At 36.4% G+C, this 23218-nt stretch overlaps 1 long non-coding RNA gene across 2 annotated transcripts in view; it reads right to left on the reverse strand.

Annotated features, from left to right (window-relative positions):
- LOC123390978 overlaps positions 1-23218 on the reverse strand; it is a 151424-nt gene that overhangs the window by 59670 nt on the left and 68536 nt on the right. For both annotated transcript variants that reach the window (XR_006605594.1, XR_006605593.1), the window contains one exon: positions 12961-13037. This is a non-coding gene — a long non-coding RNA (uncharacterized LOC123390978). The remainder of the gene's footprint in view (positions 1-12960; positions 13038-23218) is intronic.

Below are 23218 nucleotides of genomic sequence, written 5' to 3' on the forward strand. Positions count from 1 at the left end.
TGAAAACCACAGTCTCTAAATTTCCTCTTAGTCCAGACTTTTCCTTAACTTCTCTTAGTCCAGACTTTTCCTTAACTTTCTCTATCAACAAAAATTTAAACACTTGAATGATGGGCATCCATTCTTAATCTTCTTTCTGGTGGTGATACATATGAGAGACTAAATGAACCAAAAGTATATAAAAGGAGAAACAAAAAGCCTAATTTTTCCTCGGGGATTTTTAATTTATTTGGCGGTTGGCCTGACTTCTCCAGATTTGACTTGGATGCTGAGACTCAGACATTCTAAAATCACTTAAAAATTTGGGATGAGATGAGGTATGGAGGTAGGCCCTGAGGCATTGAAATTGGCCGAGGTCTGTTATTGTAGGTAGGCTTCTCACAATAAGAGCTGAGGTTTGCCCTGGGCAGTATCTATGTTATAAAATACACAGTGATCTTAGATTCTGTTCAAAAGATCTAAAATTTGCGAACATGAAAGAAGATGTAATGCCCAGGTGTTTAAAAGCATGATGAGGGCTAGGGTGGGGAGCGATGGTAACAGTAAGAAACTAAAAATGTATATGACCTGGTCATTGTTCTGAAAAAAGAATCTAAGTGGGAAAATAAACCTTTAAAGTTATGTACCAAGGGTTCAATAATATGAATTAGATAACAAAAAAATATAAAACAGCATCGTGAGGGGAAGAAAAAAGATCCATTAATACCAGAGTTAGTAACAATCCTGAAAGAGGAGAGATTTAAGATGAGTTTGGAAAGATGGAAGAAAAGGAAAAAGTATTCTAAGCAAGTAAAATAGCAGAAGCTAAAATGGGGCAGCATGAATGGTCATGGTCTTCTCTGAGGACCATGATATTGTTAGCAATACTCAAGTAAACCATCCTTGAGTGTCAAGAAAACTTCTAGAATCAGTTCCGTTGATGATGTTAGTTTCCTACTTTACCCCTCCCCCAAGATGCTACTCTTCCCTTCAGTAGAAAAGACAGACAGACTTGCAGGGGATGCAGGGGAGCAGGAGGGAGTGGGAGAGCAGAGGGAAGAAAAAGTAAGGAGAGAGGGAGGCAAGGGGGAGGGAGGGAGAATTCAAAATATACATTCAAAATGACACAATAAAGAAATGAATAGCAAAAAAAAAAAAAAAAGAAAGAAAGAAAGAAATGAATAGCAGAGGTTGCCAATTTTTTTTCAGGTAGGAGAACAAAGTGGTTTTCACACAGAGGACGAACAGATTCTGTGTTATATGATCCCCGTATGCCAGGAATGTCATTAATTAGATAAAAATGAGTGACTGGATACTTGCCAAATGCAGCTCAGGAGATCAAGGGCTACATACTCACTTGTTTTCACCTATGCTCTGGCAGCCTTGGTATAGCAACATAGTACAGCCAGGCTTTGTCAGGAGCTTGAGAGGAGCCTAAATGAATAGTAGGTTTTTAATAGACCACTGACTCCTGGCATTTGTGTTACCAAAAGATGGTCTCATAAATATACAGTTTCTTTCAGCTGGACATTGGAGAAAAATATATTTGATCAGTGACACAAGCTGGGGGAAAAGCCAAAATAAAAGTTTGTTAGGGCTACTTGAAAAAGTTTGCAGAAAGGTTTACTGGGAGGCAACTGGAAGGAATGAAGACATTCATAACCTAACAGAAACATTTTCTATTCTGACTCTATGGCAAGCACTGTGCTGAGCACTTCATATGCATGATCTCGTGTGATCCTCACAAATCTCTAAGATAAAGAGTAGTCACCTCCACATATTACAGATGAAAAAATGCAGTTTGAAAAGAGGCTAATTAACCTGTCCAAATTTACATATTAAGTGGTATGGACCTAATGGAACACAATAATGTGAATCTATAATAACAAAGGCAGACTTTGCATCAAAAGAATTACTGCAATACAGATTTATTCAGCATTTTCCTCTCCTCCATTTCCTTTGATAAGAGTTGTGATAAAAAGGCAGATACAACTGATCTTTATTTCCTCCATAAATTTTATCAAGAAGTTAATAAATGGAGAGGATATTTCTGGATACGCAGAGGAGGAAGAACAGAGACATGGTATTCAAAGGTAAAGCTTTCTTAAGACACTAGGGGAAAAGGGGTAAAACAGTCAACATAATTCTGTTCTTTAAAATTGTTCATCTTGTCTCTTTAGCTAAGAAGAAACCCATGCAAAAAGAAAAACTTGCGAGTACAGATATTTTATTGTGTCTCTTCCATCACTCATTTGCAGTTTGTGCCTATAAGATTACAAGTCCCACTCAGCTTTATTTACATCATGACCTGGCCTTCTTGCCAGGTTGAATAAACCAAGCTTATTCCTATCACAGGCTGTCTTTGCAATTCTTGTCCCCCCACCTAGAATTTATAGCTGACTTATGCTCAGTACCTATGTCTCTCGTCAGCTGTCAGACCTTCAAACTGACCCTTATGGACTAACCTATTTAAAATATTTCTCCTTCTTCCCTGCCTACGATCCACTCGCTTCCTCACCCACTATCTCAATAGCCTGTTTTTTTCCTCTTCACTATACTTGTCACTATCTTAAGTTCTTTATTAATTTTGTTTTATTTTATGTATTTTTATTTCATTTATATATTTATATGTGAAATGTCATGTTTTACTCCTTATTATTTTTCTGGTACTTAGATGAGTAGTTGGTAGATAGTATGCACTTGGTAAATACTTGCAGAATGACTGTTACCAGGCAATAGGAATAGGACAATCTTAAGAGATACATTTCGTAATGCTTCACAATTTATAAGGTGGTAATGTATACTTCAGTAGTCAATATCCCACTGGTGGTTGATCTATCAATTCGTCACATCAAAAACACTGACAAACCAGGGGCGCCTGAGTGGCTCAGTGGGTTAAGCCTCTGCCTTTGGCTCTGGTCATGACCTCAGGGTCATGATAGAGCCCTACATCACCCTCTCTGCTCAGCAGGGAGCCTGCATCCCCATTTCTCTCTGTCTGCTGCTCTGCCTACTTGTCAAATAAATAAATAAAATCTTGAAAAAACAAAAACAAAAACAAACAAACAAAAACACTGACAAATCAGAGAATTCTGTTTGCTAATAGAATTCTGTTTGCTAATAGGAGTCTTATCTGCATGACAGCTCTCTGGTCAATTTAAATTATTGGCATAGCTGTATGCCCAGTTATTCTCCAAATTCCTTTTACAGCATTGACAGTGGCAAAAATAAAACAAAACAAAAAACCACACACACAACAAAATGTGTTATTTTGATGAGTTTTGAAGATTTTTATTGCTATTCCCAGCAAACAGTAATTCTTGCTTTCATTTGCTGGAAATGTCCCTATAAACACAGATTTTTATTTCTGCTTTTCTGACTAGTACAGCTTATGCTGTTCTGAACAGCTAGAATCAACATGATAGACTAAGTATCCATGTCCCCCCAAAATTCACATGCTGAAATCTATTCCCCTAGTGGGGTGGTATTTGGACGTGTGCCTTTCAAGGTGATTAGGTCATGGGAGCAGAGCCCTCATGAATGGGATAGTGTACTTACAAAAGAGACCTCAGAGAGACCCCTACCCACCCTACATTGTGAAGACAGAGAAGAAGGTTATCTATGAGCCAGGAAGCAGGCTCTCACCAGATAATAAATCTGCTGGTATCTTGATTTTGGACTTCCTAGCCTCCAAAATTTCAAGAAATTTCTGGTGTTTGTAAGCCACCTCGTCCATGGTATTTTGTTATAGCAGCCTGAACAGATGAAGACACCACAGTTAACAAATGAAAAACTGCAAATCAAAGCAGGTAACTTTTTGTTTATAACCGAGAGCTATTTTGAAATTTTCTGGGTGTTAGGGGAAGAATCGCATCTAGAGCTGAGAATTTAATCTCATACTCTTGAATGTTCATACATTGCCTTTGCTGGTTTATTAGGAATTACAAAATGCCCCTAATGAGTTCCATCTTATTGCTAGTCCATTGGGTTGATGTTACATTGAAGAATCAACAGACTGAATCTATTTCCTGCCACTCAGTCCACTAGAGAGCTTGTTAAGAACCAAGATACTTGAATTTGGTAGAAGGTAGAGGTAGCAGATTCTAACCAAGGCACTAATTGCATTTCAAAAGCACTAAATTACTGACATCCTCACTGCCAAATGATTGTTTGCTTTCATTTGCAAAATGAGGCTCTGATAACATGTATCAATATAAAACCCTATGTTGGAATTAACAAAGAGATCCCAGTTTCTTCCCATATCTCCAGTCTGTCTTGACTTTTATTAAACTGATGACTAAAGATTTTTGCTTCTGAGTCTTGTCTTTTCAACAAGAGGCAGAGACTACTTTCATAATGACTTCCATTCAGGTTTTGCTCTTAATTCATCATGGAGTTCTATTTCATTTTCGGAATATCACACAAAATTTTAAACCTTCTTTCCATATGGGAAGTGAAAAGAGATGTCTGGTTCCTTGGGCATACCTTGCGGAAGAGAGCCCCAGAGTCCCTCTTCACTGAATGAAAACAATACTCATTCTATTTTTGTGGTGTTATTATTGTACAAACGTATATCCTGTTATATATTCATTAATTGATAATTTTTAAAGATTTATGTCTTCAAGAAAAAACAAGTGTTGGTGAGGATGTGGAGAAAAAAGGAACTAATGCACTACTGGGTGGAATGTAAACTGGTGCAGCCACTGTGGAAAATAGTATAGAGGTTCCTAAAAAAAATTAAAAATAGAAATACCATATGATCCATCAATTCTACTACTGTATTTACCCAAAGAAAATGAAAACAGTAATTCAAAAAAATAAATGTAACCTTATGTTTACCCCAGCATTATTTAAAATAGACACGATCTAGAAGCAACTTGTCAACTGATAGACAAGTAGATTAAAAAAATGTACTGTAGGGCACCTGAGTGGCTCAGTTGGTTAAACATCTGCCTTCAGGTCAGGTCATGATCCCAGAGTCCTGGGATTGAGTCCCACATCAGGCTCCTTGCTCAGCAAGGAGTCTGCTTCTCCCTCTACTCCTCCCCCTTGCTTGTGCTCTTCCTCTCTCTCAAGTAGTAAAGTCTTTTTAAAAAATGTAGTGTATACACATACACGAAAACACACACACACACACAATTAACCAGCCATAAAACGAATGTGATCTTGCCATTTTAGACAACATGAAAGGATCTAGAGGGCATAATGCAAGTTGAAATAAGTCAGACAAAGAAAGAGAAATACCATATGATTTCACTTAAATGGGGAATCTAAAAAAATAAAATGAATGAACGAATAAATAAACAAAAAGCAGAAATAAGTCCATAAATACAAAGAACAACCAGTGGTTGCCAGAGGGAAAAGGGATGAGGGAATCGGCAAAAGGGGTGGGGTGGGAAATACAAGCTTCTAGTTATGGAATGAACAAGTCATGGGACTAAAAGGCACAGCATAAGGAATATAGTCAATGATATCATAATAACCATTATATGGTGACAGATGGTAGCTACACTTGTGGTGAGCACAGCGTAACATATGTAGAAGCTAAATCACTATATCATAGATGTGAAACTAATGCAATAGTATCTGAAAACTATACTCAAATAAGAAAAAATTTTAAAAATAATACTGTGAGTTTCCAGTTAAAAAAACAATTTATGCCTATAAATAGTATGTTTATCTTGGAAACATATCTATCAGTTCTACCTTACAAATCTGCATTGTGGTTCATTTGCTTGAAAAGGATATTTTAAGTAAAATACTAAGTTCAATGCATCATATGAAATTTTTCTAGGAGAAGTTGGTGCTAAAGGCCTTTTATCACCATCCCAGAGCAGGTACAAAGTGATAAGTGAAAGCTGATCAGATTAGCATATAGGGCAATATTCAGTGAACTGCACATAGGTCAACAATGGTAAGAAGACCGTTAATAAACCAAACAGAATATAGAAAACGGAAGTGTATAAATACATCTTCAAACAGCTATCCAAAGCCTTTCAGACTACTCAAATATAATGTAAGTCCCCTCCCTAGTTTAGCAGTACCTAAAGTTAACAAATCCTGGCTTTCCCATCCTCCTTCTTATTTTAATAGAATATAAAAACAAATAGTAACAGAAAGAAAGAAAGAAAATCAAGATGCGGCAGCATCCAAAAGCTATACACATCAGCAGGACATCATAAGTAAAATAAATGAAAGACCAAACTCTCGTGTTTATCATTCAAGTATGTTTTATCCTCCTTCTATTAAGATAGTATTCAAAGGAAGTACCATTACAAATTAGGATTTATTATTTATTTATTTATTAAAGATTTTATTTATTTATTTGACAGAGATCACAAGTAGGCAGAGAGGCAGGCAGAGAGAAAGGAGGAAGCAGGCTCCCACTGAGCAGAGAGCCCGATGCGGGGCTCGATCCCAGGACCCTGAGATCATGACCTGAGCCGAAGGCAGAGGCTTTAACCCACTGAGCCACCCAGGCGCCCCTAGGACTTATTTTTAAACTTTATGGATTTTTTTCACAAAAAGGTAGTACATGCAATATTACTGATGATTAAATATGTACACTAACATTAATACAACCACAACTACTGATAAATGTATTCTACATTTTTTTGCTTTCTAGTATCTCTTTGGGAATTGCCTTTTTAGTATCAGTTTAAGAAGCCACAAAACAAACACCTCATTACTTTTTAAATTCATCTCTGTTTCGTTTTATAACCAAAAATCTCCCACCTTGGTCACTAGACTTATTTCTAAATGACTTCTGATTGTTTCAAGAACAAAGATATTCTCATTCAAAAACTTTAAAAGTGAATATGTGCATGTCTTGGGGACTGTGCAGTATCTCTTACATATATTTCTTCCTTGTCATTCCCACAGACACTGCCCCAATTCTATCCCTCATCTCCCCCTCCCAGATCTCTTTCAGCTAAAGTCTCTCTGATGCTCAGTTATGCACAGTACGGTCAGGATCATCCTAGCAAAGCACAGCTCTTATGTCTTTGTCCCCTTACTCAAAAACTTTCAGTGGCTTCCAGGAAGGATTCTCCACTCTCTTGCTTTCTAACACTTACATAGGGCTTGCTATATGCTGGGCGCTGTTCTAGGTGCACTGCATATGGTATCTTATGTTTCATGTCAACCCAGGGAAGGAGATAAAAATATTATCCCCATTTTAGAGATGAGGAACTAAGACACAGAGTTCAAGTCACTTGTCAAAGGACAGTTAATATGTGTCAGTACTGAGATTTATACCAGTACTGACTGGTACAGAACTCTCAAGCCAGAGTCCTAGCTCCCTGTTTCGTTCCCCACTTTACTTATTATTCATCATTTGCTAATTAAACCAAGTGTATTTCTGCTTTTGGGTCTTCATTTACAATTTTTTTCTTTTTCTTTCTTTCTTTCTTTCTTTCTTTTTTTTTGTGCCTGCTATAACGTTCTCCCATATTTTCCTATCCATACCCATCAAGATCCATCTGAAATACTACCTCTTCCATGAAGCTTACCCAGATACCTCCTCTACGTCACAGTAGGCTTCTCTTGTAACTATTAAAACAAACACTGTATTCTCTACTGTATTAGTTTGTACATACATTTCTAAATGTTGACTCTAGAGGAAGAAAACCATTCCTTATTTTTCACTGTCCCTCTTCAGCATTCAGGTAGAGTTGCAGGCAATTGCTATAACTGAAAATAAATCAACTACTAGCCAAAGCAATCTTTAAAAAGAACAAAGCCAGATACTCCCAGATACTACAAAGCTATAGTAATCAGAACAGTATGGTACTGGCACAAAAAGAGACACAAAGATGAGTGGAACAGAACAGAGAATCCATAAATAAACCCACATTTATAAGGCCACTTAATCTACAACAAAAGAGGCAAGAATATACAATAGGGATAAGATAATCTCTTCAATAGGGGCACTTGGGTGGCTCAGTGGGTTAAAGCCTCTGTCTTGGGTTCAGGTCATGATCCCCGGGTCCTGGGATTAAGCCCCACATCAGGCTCTTTGCTTGGTGGGGAGCCTGCTTCCCTTCTCTCTGCCTGCCTCTCTGCCTACTTGTGATCTCTGTCAAATAAATAAATAAAATAAAATAAAATTTAAAAAGAAGATAATCTCTTCAATAAATTCTGGGAAAACTGGACAGCTACATGCAAAATGTTAAAACTGGACCACTTTCTTATACCATACAGAAAAATAAACTCAAGATGGATTAAAAATCTAAATGTAATACCTGAAACCATTACACTCCTAAAGGAAAACATAGACAATAAACTCTTTAGTAGTCTTAACAACATTTTTCTAGATGTGTCTTGGCAGGCAAGGAAAACAAAAGCAACAGTAAACTATCGGGACTGCACCAGAATAAAAAAGCTTTTACACAGCAAAGGAAACCATCGACAATACAAAATATAGTCCACTGAACGGGAGAAACTTGAAAATTATATATTCAATAAGGGGTTAATGTCCAAAATACACAGAAAGCTTATATGACTCAGCACCAAAAAAAAACCCAAAACAAAACAAAACAAAAAAACAACAACAAAAAAACCCCAACAAATAATCCAGTTAAAAAATGGGAAGAAGGGGACGCCTGGGTGGCGCAGTGGGTTAAGCAGCTGCCTTCAGCTCAGGTCATGATCCCAGCGTCCTGGGATTGAGTCCCACATTGGGCTCCTTGCTCGGCAGGGAGCCTGCTTCTCCCTCTGCCTCTGCCTGCCATTCTGTCTGCCTGTGCTCTCTCTCTCTCTCTCTCTCTGACAAATAAATAAATAAAATCTTTAAAAAAAAAAAATGGGAAGAGGATCTAAATAGACATTTTTCCAAAGAAGATACACAGATGGCCATCAGATTTATGAAAAGATGCTCAATATCACTAATCATCAGGGAAATAAAAATCAAAACCATGATGAGGTATCACCTTATACCTGTAGAGTGGCTAAAATAAGAAGACAAGAAATAACAAATGTTGGTGAGGATGTGGAGAAAAAGGAACCCTGTGTACTACTGGTGGGAACGTAAACTGTGCAACCATTTTGGAAAACAGTATGGAGTTTCCTCACAAAATTAAAGATGGAAATGGCATATGATCCAGTAATTCCACTTCTGGGTATTTAACCAAAGAAAACAAAAACACTGATTCAAAAAGCTTTATGCCCCCCTATGTTTACTGTAGCATTATTTATAATAGACAAAAATATAAATACTGTCTATTTATAATAGATAATAGGAAAACAACCTAAGTATCCATCAATGGATTAATGGGTAAAAAAAAAAAAACAAAAAACTGTGGTATATATGGGGTGATCGGGTAGCTCAGTCGATTAAGTGGCTGACTCTTGGTTTCGGCTCACATCATGATGTCAGAATCATGAGTTCAAGCTCTAGTTTGGGGTCCGAGCTTTGTGCTGAGTCTACATGGAGTTCTCTGCCTCTCCCTTCCCCCACTTGTGTTTTCACTCTCTCTACTCTAAAATAAAATCTTTAAATAAGTAGACAGATAAATAAATAAAAAGATAAAAGAATATGTGGTAAATATACACAACGGAATATTATTCGGCCATAAAAAATGAGATATTGTCATTTGAGACAATATGGATAGACCTAGTGGGTACTATGCTAAGTGAAATAAGTCAGACTGAGATAGAAATATATCATATTATTTCATTTATATGTGGAATCTGAAAAACAAAACAAATGAACAAATAAACAAAAAGCAGAGATAAACCCATAAATACAGAGAGCAAACTTATCATTGTCAGAAAGGAGTGGGGGAGGGGTAGACGGGCAATAAAGGTAAAAGGGAATGGGAGATACAGGCTTCCAGTTACGGAATGAATAAATCAAAGTTACAGTATATACAGCATAGAGAATATAGTCTATGGTATTGTTGTAGCTCAGTATGGCAACAGATGGTAGTTATCCTTGCAGTACGCAGAGCATAACGTATAGACTGGTCATATCACTATGCTGTACACCTGGAACTAATGCAACATTGTGTGTCAACTATACTTCAACTAAAAAAAAAAAAAAGAAATGAACTACTGATGGGTGAAATCATGATATTTAAAAACATGTACTATAGCCATTCAGTAAATATTAACTGATAATAAAAATGTGAACATATTCAAAAGACTATACCAAAGGCTCGGAACTCTGAAAGCAATTCCTGAACTGGTGTGGACATTGATACAATAAATACATAGCAACACAAAAGAATCACTTTTATTTATTTATTTTAAAAAGATTTTATTTATGTATTTGACACCCAGAGAGAGAGAGAGAGATCACAAATAGGCAGAGAGGCAGGCAGAGGGAGGGGGAAGCAGGCTCCCTGCTGAGCAGAGAGCCCGATGTGGAACTCCATCCCAGGACCCTGAGATCATGACCTGAGCTGAAAGCAGAGGCTTAACCCACTGAGCCACCCAGGCGCCCAAAAAATCACTTTTACATTAACAACAGATTTTATGGACCCATTCAACCATTACTACTTATTAGGTACCCACTTCATGCCAAGCACAGAGTTATGCAAAAAAAAAAAAACCCAAAAACTAACTAACTAACTTTCTAGTGTATTTTACACACACTCACAAAATCCACTTAGCCCCTTCATATTTCTTAGGGAAGCAAGGTCTCTTAAAGAGAAAATATAATAGAAAATTCTCCTGTGCTGTAAGTCTTTAAAAGATATACACAACAGGGCACAGATCTCCCTTCACTTGGGATAATCAGGAGGAACCCAAAGAAAGAGTTCTAAAGACAATGAGATTTAATTATACACTCTCAGGGACTTGCAGGAAGAGAAATTTCATGCTTTATATATTTAACATGTAATAACTACTATGTATAGAATCTGTGGGAATTCGAGATTCCTGAGCAGAAGATGCTACAGGAGTAGTTCAAAGTCTGAACAAAGATGATAGCTTTGTCTGCCATCAAAAATGCAGCTTTACTCTAACTATTAAGGGATATGTTTGAAGGTATGCTATTTCCTAGATCTCTATATGATAATATCCTTAAAAGAGAAGTCTAGGGTTTTAAGAACTGCAGATTTTTCTTCTTTATTTCCACAGATGTCTGCTTCTATTTTAAGCCAATCTTCCTCTTATTCTTATGGAATAAACTCAATCAAAATGTTCCTTTTCCTTCAGTTTTTGTTTCTTTAATTAAATGATTTTCTAAATAATTATAAAGGCCATGATCATACTATCAAATTTCTGTCAAAGTAACAATTTAAGGTTAATACTTGCCAATATCTAAATCTAAAACAATGTAAACACTCTGTAAGAATAAGGTAAATTTAAGCAGGTTATTTATTTCCTCTGCACTGTAAAAGAAAGTTTTGGCTGTCATTGATTATTACCATATACTGTTCAGAGAGAAATACTTTACAAGCTGTTATAAATAGCAAATAATTGTGCCACACGAAAATCCTTCTCTGATGAATTTATAAAGGCAGCAGCTATTACAAAACCCAGAAAGATAATATGACAACAGAGTAACATAGCACAAGCAAGGTACACGCTAGCAGATAATATTTCTAGGTAAGATATTTGGGGCTAACAGAATCAGAAAATTGTGGGGGTCAAAAGGGATTCATTAGAATTTTCTCTTCCATTTGGGTGGGAACATATGTACATACTTAATCTAGTTAAATTAAGAACATTCTTTGTTTTTTAGCCTCTCTTAGAGTTGGAGATTCTACCATCCTCTTTGGTCATCCACATAGGGTTTATGTTACACTTAAGTCTATTTTTCTTCTTATGTCCTAAAGATAGAGAACTGACAACTATTCTTTCTACAGCGAGAGCCTTCCTGTACTTGAAGATAATATATAATCAGTCATCAGCCTTATTATCTCCAAAAATGAAATAAAAAAGTTTTTAAAAGATGTCAGAGGATGTGATTTAACATTGACCAACACCTAACATTCAAAAACCTGAAGCCAATGAAGTAAGAGGAAAGGAATAATCGAGAATAAAGGATCAGCAGGCCAGATTAAATAGGAAATAAAGGCTAAAAAGAGAATTAAGAAAACAGATCCATAATGGCCTTCAAAAAATAAGATTTGTTTAATATATGCAAGGCACTGTGCACAGTACTTTATATATGCATTGTTGATGCCATCATCATCTTCATCCTATTAGTTAACACTTAATGTGTACTTTGTATCAGGTATCATTCTATATTCTTTTCATATATGGACTCATGTAATCTTCATGACATCCTAAGGGTAGGATTATTCCCCTATTTCAGAAAAGGAACAAAAACATAGGTTTATAATACCTTCAAATTCTTGCTGTATTCTATAAGGGACATCAATGTCTCTAACAGATGAGAAAACTTGAGTATCACAGGTTAAATAACATCATCAAAATAGTCGTTAAATGACAGAGCTGGGATTTTGAACTCTCAATTGTCTGATCCCAAAGTTCTTTTTGACTTTGTGTTTAACTTGAGAGAAGAAAGAAAATTACAACAATAGGCACAATAAGAGAACATATTACATGCCAGGCCCTCTACAAAGTGTTCAGTAGTAACATATTTAATCCTTAAAATAAACCTGTGAAAATAGGTGCCATTATTATTCCCACTTCACAGGTGAGGAAACCAAGGCACATGATCCTAATTTATCTAGGTTCAGTTAGTTGTTAACTGGGGAACTGCTACTCAAACTCATGAGGTCCAGTTCCAGGGCTATGCTCTTAACACAACATTATGCTTCCCCTTGTAGTTAAAAAATATAATGGGAGCAAATGTTTCCAGTACTGATAAGAATAGTCTCACATGTAAATACACACTGGCAATACTACAGAGCTAAGCTTTATTGAGCAGCTGCTAAACACTTTTGGTGGAACCTGGGATGTGCCACTCAAATCCTCCTCCAGGAATGAAGGATTTATTTTACCAGCTGATGGGAGACATGAAAGAAGATGGCCCTCACTTATCAGCTCTCAGTTGAAAAAACTCACCTGTGGGATTGTTTGAAGTCTTTGCTGGGAATGCACTGAAGCTCATTTTCCAGAGGTATTGATCTGAAGAGCGCTCCCTAATAAAAAATGATAAACATTCTAAATGTGAATCTCCACCTTAGAGTCTGCCTCCCTAGTAACTCAACCTGCAGTGACACGTTAGAGAATCTCATGTAACTCTCACCATCATATGAATTAGGTGCTATTATCCTTAAATAAATTTTATGGGGTGCCTGGGTGGCTCAGTGGGTAAGCCTCTGCCTTCAGCTCAGGTCATGATCTCAGGGTCCTGGGATGGAGCCCCACATGGGGCTCTCTGCTCAGCAGGGAACCTGTTTCCCCTCTCTCTCTGCTTGTCTCTCTGCCTGCCTGTGATCGCTGTCAAATAAGTAAATAAAATCTTAAAAAAAAAATACTCATTTTACAAATGAAGACACTAATGCTTAACTTGACCACAGAGCTTGGTCAGGATGGAAACAGAATTTAAACCGAGACTAATTCTGGAGCCTAACTCAACAACTACATTTTGTATAGAAGGAAAAGCTTCAGTAACTAAGACTTATCATTAGCTCAACATATATTTAATACTGAAGAGAAAGAGGCACTCTGAGAGACACTGAGATCTTGAGGGAAAGAAACCCAATTATTTTGTTTAAATCATAAGTAACAATCATGGAAGTAAGGGGAATGATTGGAAGTACAAACCAGGTGGCCTGAAAAGGAAGCCTGGTCAAGAAAATACCTGAACAATTTTTCCTCTATGCTTTCTACAATTTATTTCTTGAGAAGACAGAACTGAGGACAAAGAAAAGTTCCCATTTGATATGGGAGAGGAAAATGTTCAATCAAAGATAAACCCTTACACATTAAATTATCTTACATTCAAAGAAAAAAGGCTTCACTCTCCCATATGCAACATTTCCCATCTGATCCATCTGTCCAGCATCTTTTTTCATAGAAGAGAAGCTGAAAACGTAAAATGCCAGCATATGGCCCTGACTTTAACGAAAAGTTAGAGGGTCTGATATTTGTCCACAAGAGTCCAAGAGACCTTGGACAGTATTAAATGAAGGGGTGGAAAGAAGGAACTCAGGTGACATAGAGCCATAGCTTTTGCCTGAGTTACGCTATACAATCACAGATGTTCTCTGATGTAAATTTCCAGGCACTATTACCATCTTAATTTTCTCACATTTTCCAATTGAGATTCAAGAGATAAATCCCTGGACTCAGATGGAAATTTAAATTGTGGACTCCACTTTTAAAAATTATATCTTTTTTTTCTGGGCATGCATTATTTCTTCTATTTCCAACAGAGGGAAAGGAAAAATTGCAACCAACACCCCCCAAATATTAAATCTATCCTCCCAGTGCTCATATGTTCTGGGTGCATCCTTAATTTCACTTAAAACCGAAAGTAAACCTAAAATATACCCAGAACATATGAGGGCCTGAAAAACCAAGTTCAGAGAAAATGGGATGCAGTTAGCAAAGATTACATGCATCAGTGAACTGTACTAAATTGAACACTTTTAAATGCCAGAGATTTTCTCTGCGAAACTGGGGGGTTTGAAAGAAAAATCAATAATGTTGAAAAAGAGAAATGCTCTTCACACATCTCTAATTAGTCATAGCAGAATCTGGTGGATTTCCATATTACAACTGGATCAAACTTGTGAAATTGGTTTTGATCCCAGACTCACAAAGTACATCTTCCAGGAGAAGTTCCACTCAAGACAATCAAAGGCTTTTCAACCTTGAATGATCCCCAAGATCACTCTTTCTGTTTGCATCCATCCTACATTACGTTCAGCGGGTGTCTAATGTTGCCTACAGCAAATCTCCCTGGAATTACCCAAGCTCCATTTATAAGAACAGGCAAAGGATCTTCAAACTGTTCAGCTTCAACTTTAGCTTGAGCCTTCAAAATCTAGAATAGTAAGTAAAACCAGGCATGAAGAGACAAAGTTCTTCAGATCTTTTATTTTTTTAATAAATCAAATAAATATTGGCCATATTGTTTATATTTAGGGCATGAACTCCTCTGTAAAGTCCTTGCTCAAGTCTAATAATGGATTAGGTAAAGGGTTTCTGTATTTTTCTGAATAATCAATACCAAAGCCGCTGATGCAAATTTATTTGAACCCCAGGGAACACATCCTTTGAAGTTCTGGGAAAATTTTAAATATAGTGTACAAATCAATAAGTGGACAAAAACATCTCTGTCAATGTGTTCATTTTTATTCGGAGAGGAAATATTTATTTTTAAATGTAATCTCTCTTTCATTCCATCTGTGACCCCTTTTCCCAAATTATTTATTCTACAAAAGAAACTCATGACAGTCAGCTGAACAGAAAATATTCTTTTTTGGTCATAATTAGAAGTGGTGTAGATATCATCTCTCTGAAGAGGAGGACTTCTCAAGCCCCAAACACAGTCTTCCTCTTTCCACCCTTTGTAATGCTCTCATACTTTCCTCTTGGATCCCATCACTTTGCATCCAGTTTTGGAGCCTCAATTAACCAGGATGGTTTGAGGGCATTTCCAGAAGGGATTCTATTGGCCTGGTTTGGTGGTATGTGCTGTTTTGAATAGGATGCATCTAGGAAATTAAAAATATATTTTTCATTACTGCCTATTTTCATAGTCCACTAAGCAAAAATACAAAGCAATTTTTTCCCTCTCCCCATTCTCCCTTTTCCCCTTCGTTCTCTTTTTTCCCCTGTGGAGTTCAAATTAAAGAAAGGTGAAAATTGAAGCTGTTGTAGGCAAGGCGATTGCAACATGCATATTTGATTTTTATGATGGATCTAAATTGCTGAATAAGGCCATGGAACAAAGGGAGACTGCAGCTTCCTGCCCATCACATGCAGCCACTGAATGCAGAACAAAAGCTTTGGCCATTAGGGGCTCAGCAGGGAGACACATTATATAAATGACTTTGTCTTTTCTGCCCCCTCCCCCCTACTGGGTGCACTGGACAGAGATGGGGGTGTGTGTGTGTTATGATTTGCCAGGGCAGGAGATAAGAAATTCTGGGAGCAGCAGTAGGAATAGAAATGTATAGCACATTATGATCCAAAAAGGTCAGGCTTTACTCACTGGACCGGTGTGGCTCTCAGTGCTGTAGTCAGAGCGCCACCTAAGACAACCATTCCCCTAAGAAACTTGGCATCTTTTCAGAGTAACCTATAGCTTTTCTTTTTACTGTTTTGTTTCTTTCATCAGGAGTGGTAAAGCATAAAGAAAAAACGTAGAAAAAATATGAAGGCCTAGTATTTCAAGGTAACTGCCAGACCTGCTTCAAAAACAAATTGACATATACACAGTTCACTGTGGCACTAGTTTTCTCAGATACTACTACTTTTAATTCCTCCTTCTAGACTCAAGGCTTTTTTTTAGTCAGGAAAAGAGAAATATATACCAACAACGATCCTATCATATAGTGGAGCGAACCTACTTTTAAGAGGTCCCCTGTGGTGGTGACTTGACTAGGTGCTACTGTTCTATCTGACTTGAAACATCAGCAATTCTGCACAAACACACAGAGTAATCTTTGCATAGAACTTGTTTTTAGAAGGACTTTAGTATGCTTCAGAAAAGTGGATTATTTTACTACTTCTAATATCACTGAAAGAGGTAAAGAGAGCTTCTCTTTGCAGACTCTAACTTGAAGTACAAAATGGTTATGTACATTGAAGGTGACACACTGAGTTGGGGGCCAGGCAACGACTGAAGCCCAGGTCACTGGATGCTCACTTCAGGTCTGCCACTATACATTTCATACAAATTGTATGAAGATACTCTGACAGTCCTCCAACTCTCTGATGAAAGTACTCCCATTTTGGACCAAAATAAATCGAAGTCACTGTAACATGTTGCAGAATCACAACAGAGGGTTCTTAGAATGTCCCAAAGACAAACTCAACATGAGTATATACATCCTTAAGTATCTTAAGGATGACTGGATTGCGTAAAGCCAGCTAAGTGAAACGCCATGACACAACTGCCATTTGTCACACACCATCATTGTCTTAAAATAGGCAATTCATTTAAAATAAGGTAGACTCACGACTTCTAGGAAAGCTGAGAAGTCTTATGGGACAAAGTATGTTGTCACTGTAGAGTAATTCAGTTCTGAGTTACAGATGTCACCAAACTACCTTTTTACTAGTTCTTTCAGATCTCATTTTAAGATCGTTAAATCCCTTTTTTGTGGGTGGGAAAAGGTCTCTCAAAAAGACTGCCTAAATGTATTAAGGACAGTATTGAGCTTTATGTTTATCAATAGTTTTAAGCAACTGGGCTGAATAGAAGATTAAGAGAAGTCCTTAATGACCTGAGGTGGGTAGATGAGACTCAGAATGGATAGATAAGCAGACAGATGAGTAGAATGGAAATGAGACTGCTATATAGTCATTTAGTTCTTTATCCTTTTATTCAGGTGTCAAATATTCACTAAGGGTCTACTATAATTCCATGTACTATAGACTGACTGTTATTAAGACACTGTCTCTTCCCTGAATAATAATCTTATATATGGCTGGGGGGTGTGAAAATATTAAATAATTATACAATATCAACATAGCTTAGTGTATGACAAGAGACAAGAAGAGAAAATGGAGTGTTCTATAAGAACATTAACTTGGAGGAACTACTTCATCTCAAGGAAATCAGGGATGGCTTTAATGACCAAAAGACATTTAAGCTGAGGCAGGAGAGAAAAAAATACATGTGCTCTAACCAACTACGTTTCACCTTCTGAAATATGTCTTAAGGTATCAATTAAAAATGATAGGAAATTATGTGTATTTTTAAGTTCTTGTTACTTTGCTTAAAAGTAAAGCAAAACACCAATTTGGCTATAAGCCTGAAGTAATTCAAGTTCAATTACTCTAGTATAAAAGCCAAAGGCCACAACCTATACCTGCACTAGCCACACATGGCAACCTCAATTTCAATTAATTAAAATTTATATTCCTTAGAGGGGCACCTGGGTGGCTCAGTGGTTTAGGCTGCTGCCTTTGGCTCAGGTCATGATCTCAGGGTCCTGGGATCAAGCCCCACATCGGGCTCCCTGCTCTGCAGGAAGCCTGCTTCCCTCTCTCTCTCTCTCTCTCTCTCTGCCTGCCTCTCTGCCTGCTTGTGATCTCTGTCTGTCAAATAAATAAATAAAGTCTTTAAAAAAAAAAACTTATATTCCTTAGCTACAACAGCCACACTTTAAGTGTTCAAAAGGCACCATATTGAACACCGAAGCTAAAGACTATTAAAATTAAAATTAAGTACAACTAAACATTCAGTTCCTCAATTATACTAGCCATATTTTGAGTGTTCAATTTCAAGTGAGTAGTGGTTAACACAGTGAACAGCAGACAAGAACAAGAATTTGCATCACTGTAGAAAGTGCTACTGGAGGGTGCCTGGGTGGCTCAGTAGGTTAAGCCGCTGCCTTCGGCTCAGGTCATGATCTCAGGGTCCTGGGATCGAGTCCCGCATCGGGCTCTCTGCTCAGCAGGGAGCCTGCTTCCCTTCCTCTCTCTCTACCTGCCTCTCCGTCTGCTTGTGATTTCTCTCTGTCAAATAAATAAATAAAATCTTAAAAAAAAAAAAAAAAAGAAAGTGCTACTGGAGAGCACTGCAATACTATTTGGCACCTTGTTGCCTTTCTTAACCCCATTTTCCACTTTTCTCGCCTTGCTTATGCCACTTTAGCCATGTTGGAATCTTTGCTGCTGAGGGTACTCAGTATGATCTTGCCTCAGGGCCTTCGCACACTTTGGCACCTACCTTTTTCTCCAGCCCCACATTGTATGAGAGTCTCCAGCGAGTTTCTCTAGCCTTAGCCAAGCCAGTCTTATTTCTGTCTCCCTCATTCTCAAGGTCTCTCTTGTCTCAGGTTTTGCCAGGTTATTACCTTTCCTTGCAAGGCTTCTCTTTCCCTACTTCAACTTTCCTTCAAATATCAGCTTACTTAGTACTTCATCAGAAAAGCCTTTTCTGATCAGGTCAAATTCTCCTCGTACAAACTCACACTGCTTTCTTTCACAGTGCTAATTACAGCAGCACATTTAAATTAATTTATGTCATTTTTTTTCATAAAACTCTCTTCAAATTGACTGACAGCTCCATGAGGGCAAGGACCATATCTGTTTTTGAGAACCGCTGTATTTGCAAAAGGAGCAGAATGCATGGAACAAAACAGGACATAAACATAACAAATATTTATAATTATAAAAGAATGAATAAATGCTATGGAAAAAAAAGTGAATGGTCAGTTTAAAATATATACTTTGTACTGCTTCTTCAATGCATGCCAAGTACCCAAATTTCAAAATAAGATTAGACACAAAGAACAAAAATGAATGACAGGGATTACAATAATTTCAGAGGTAAGAAATACTTCTTTCAGTAAGATAAAAAGTACTGTTCCCCCAAAGGAGAATAGAATCATAGGTATAATTTGTATTCTTTTTTGCTTATCTGAATTGTCTAATATGTTTCCATTATTATGTATTGGTTATAGGAATATTATCTTTTATTGCACTATCAAAAATTACTCTGCTCCAGTGCAGCAGAAAACAAAATACATGGGAGGCACAGTGGTTAATAAGGTTTTTAAAAATTTGTTTTCCTGCCAGACAAACAAGTGTTGAATTCCTGTCTCCTGTCTTCTGCTGGTTCTATGACCTTGAGCATATTACCTCACTTCTCTGAACCTGACCTTTCAAATGAGATAATAATATACACTATATGAGGTTGTTGTGAAGGGTCAGTGAGATAATGGACATAAAACACTCAATAAATAGTAACTTAAAATCCACATGCTAAAATGACCATATTTAAAGTCTAGGTATACATAAATCTCAATAATTCTCTTGGTTCTTAATCATTAATTCGAAAGTCAAAAATTTTAGTTCACAGATTCCAAATTTGGCTTCTCATACTAGGTTTGATTCCAAGGTTATACTATCTTTCTTTTGAATGTGACTGCTCCACATCTCTAGAAATTGAAGTTGGTTCCAAGGAATTAAATTCATTCACTAATCCAACAAATATTTTTGTATGCCTTCTGTACATCATGCACAGCTGCCTTAGGGATAATATGGTTAGTCAAACATATATTAATACATCTCTTTCTATCTTAATAGCCTACATGATTCCTGAGCAAGCATCTAAGATAAAAACTCAGTTACCAACTGTCACATAAACTATTTGCATTAATCCAGTAAGAATATATTTGAATAAGTGATTTTTTAACAAGTGTTTTTTATAGATATGGGAAGAGTGCTTTTATGGAGATATTCTCTTAGCATTGTTTATACTACCTAATATTCAAATGGACAATAACAGTGTATTAGTTACATAAATGATAATAAATTCACATTATGGAATACTATGTAACTATTAAAAAATGCAGTGGTAGAAGTGTATTTATATTTACTGGTATAGAAAGACGTTTACAACATGTTGGTGAATTTAAAACCAAAATTGTGTGCTTAGTAAGAATATATAAAAATTATACAGTATATGTTTATGCATGCAAAAAAGGCTTGAAGGACAACATTAAAATGTTATTTTCTCTATTAGTTGTTCACAAATGCAACTAAATATTAGAATCAATGTGGCAATTTTTAAAAAAGACCAATGCAAGGACACAACTAGAAATTTTGAATTAAATAATCTTCCAAGGGGCCCAGGCATCAGTATTTAAAAACCGCATCCTTGGTGATTCCAGTGTGCACCCAGGATTGAGCAATATTTTTTCCTAAGTATTGGGACAATATTTTACTTTGGTATCTGTTTTTCTAAATTATATACATCAGCATCACATATTATTTATACAATAAAAAATTATGCCACAATGTAGAATCCTGTTAATATTATGTGTTGCCAAATGGTGAATTTGTATATATAGTAATGTTTCCCAACTTTTTAATTCCTGAATTTAGTTAGTTATGCCTTCTTCTTCTTCTTTTTTTAACGATGGGTCTTGCCTAGGAATAAGTATCAATTTTCTTATTTCAAAGAAACAACTTTTGGCTTTGTTGATTTGTTGGATGTTTACTATTTCACTAATTTCTATTCTTATCTTTATTCTTTTCCTTCTAGTTTCTTTTCATTTCAATTTGTTTTTTCTTCCTTCCTCAGATGGATATGTACATCACTGAGTTTTCAGCTTTTCCTCTTTTCTAACATATGCATCTAAATCCAAAATTTTTCCTGTAAGCATGCTTTAGCTAAACACTTAAAAGTTTTGATATGTAGTATTTTCATTATTATTTGCTTAATTTTTTTCTATTTTTCCATTGTGAATTTTTTTTTTACTTGAGGCATTAGATATTTAATGGTATATTTTTAAATTTACAAATATATGGGGCTTTTCTAATTATCTTTGTTATTCTTTTGTAATCTAATTCCATGGTGACCTGAGAAAACACTCTGTATGATTTCAATCCTTTGAAATTTGTTAATTTCTTTATGCCTAGACTACAGCCAATTTTTTAAAAAAGATTTTATTTATTTATTTGACAGAGAGAGAGGAAACACAAGCAGGGTGAGTGGGAGAGTGAGAAGCAAGCTCCTTGCTGAGCAGAGAGCCCTTATGTGAGCCTAGATCCCAGGACCCCGGTATCATGACCTGAGATGAAGGCAGCCAGTTAACAACTGAGCCACCCAGGCGCACAACAACCATATTTTTAAAATGATCTGTGTGCACTCAATAGTAAAGGGTATCAAGTAGTTTTAATATGCATTCTGAAGTTTTACATACAAGATAAATAAGTCAAGCTTGTTAATTGAGTTAAAAGTTTCCTTCTTTTAATATCTGTTTGCTTGTTGTAAAAGTCATTGTGAATGGTGTGTTAAAATCTCCCAAGATTATTAATTTTCATATTTCTCCTTTTTGTATTATAAATTTTTATTTTCTATATTTTGGGGCTATGTTGTCAGGTACATATATATTCAGAATTATTTTTGCTTACAGCTAAATTAATTATTTTTTCAAGAAACATCACTATTTATCTCTAATATTTTTAAATGACTTTATATGAGTAGCGCTTTCTCATACTGTGTTTTGGTTAGTGTTTAAATGACTTGGTAGATTTTATTATTGACTGTAGTTCTTCACCCCTTCATACTGATGTCCTTTGCCATGTGACTGCTGTTCCTTCTTCGAGAGACGGAATACCTTCCTGAGCTTTGACTTTGGGTTAAGTCACATTACACATTTTTGCCGTGAGATACTAGTAGCTGTACTGCAAACAGAGTCTTGAAATCTGTTTGCTCAGCTAAACTTGCTCATGCTTCTGACATTATCATAAGAATGTGCCCTGACTACATTGGTAGGCCAAGAAAAAAGAGTAGCCCTAGACCTAAACTCCAGTTTGGAGCCTAGATCTGTTCATCCCACAATGCATGAAAAATAAATTATTTTGTTTGAAGCTACTGATCATTCCTGTGGCAAAAGTGAACAGATATAGAAGAGGTAAGCTGAAAGCAGAATGCTCCAATAGCAAAAAACTAAAATATACAATAGTTCAGAACCAGGAAGCGGGTATTGAGGGAACTCTAATAGGAAGCTGGAAAAATGGCAAGGAACCAGAGGAGATCAGAAAAGTGATGACTCATATGTCAAATATTTGGCAAAAACGTTGCATGGAATCTAGCAAAAAATTATTTAATAAACTTATAGAACTAGGGGAGTAGATTTTGAGGGAAAATGTTAAATGCACAAACTGCTTTATTTGGTAAGATTCTATGAGAAAGAGATGACTTCAGAAAAGAAGCAGTCCATTTGCAGGTAAAATTAAAGAGATTATAAATTGCCCAGATATTTCAGGACTGGAAAATAAAACTTTCTTATCTAATAAAAGCTCTAGTGGCTATTAAGAAACAGCTTCAGGGAAAATACCAAATCTAGGACACTGGGTAAAGACCAAATGGAAGGATATGGCTATTAGACCTTTTATTAAGACCCCAGGAAGAATTAAGGTGCTGCCTTGTATATCAACTCACAGAAGGAAAGAAAAGGAGTTCTAGAAACATAAAAGGCATAGTCCCACAAAAGTGTGATGCACCCCAAGTATCTGTAATTTAAGTGTAGATAGAAGGGTTTAAGTCCCAAAAAGAATCAGGGGTGTGGTTTTTGACATACAGAGTTGATTAGAATCAAACATGAAATCCCTGGCAATTTTTGTTTATTTATTTATTAATTTGACAGAGAGAAATCACAAGTAGACGGAGAGGCAGGCAGAG

This window comes from Mustela putorius, unplaced genomic scaffold (assembly GCF_011764305.1).
Source record: "Mustela putorius furo isolate JIRA1106 unplaced genomic scaffold, ASM1176430v1.1 tig00000174_pilon_pilon_pilon, whole genome shotgun sequence".
NCBI lineage: Eukaryota > Metazoa > Chordata > Mammalia > Carnivora > Mustelidae > Mustela > Mustela putorius.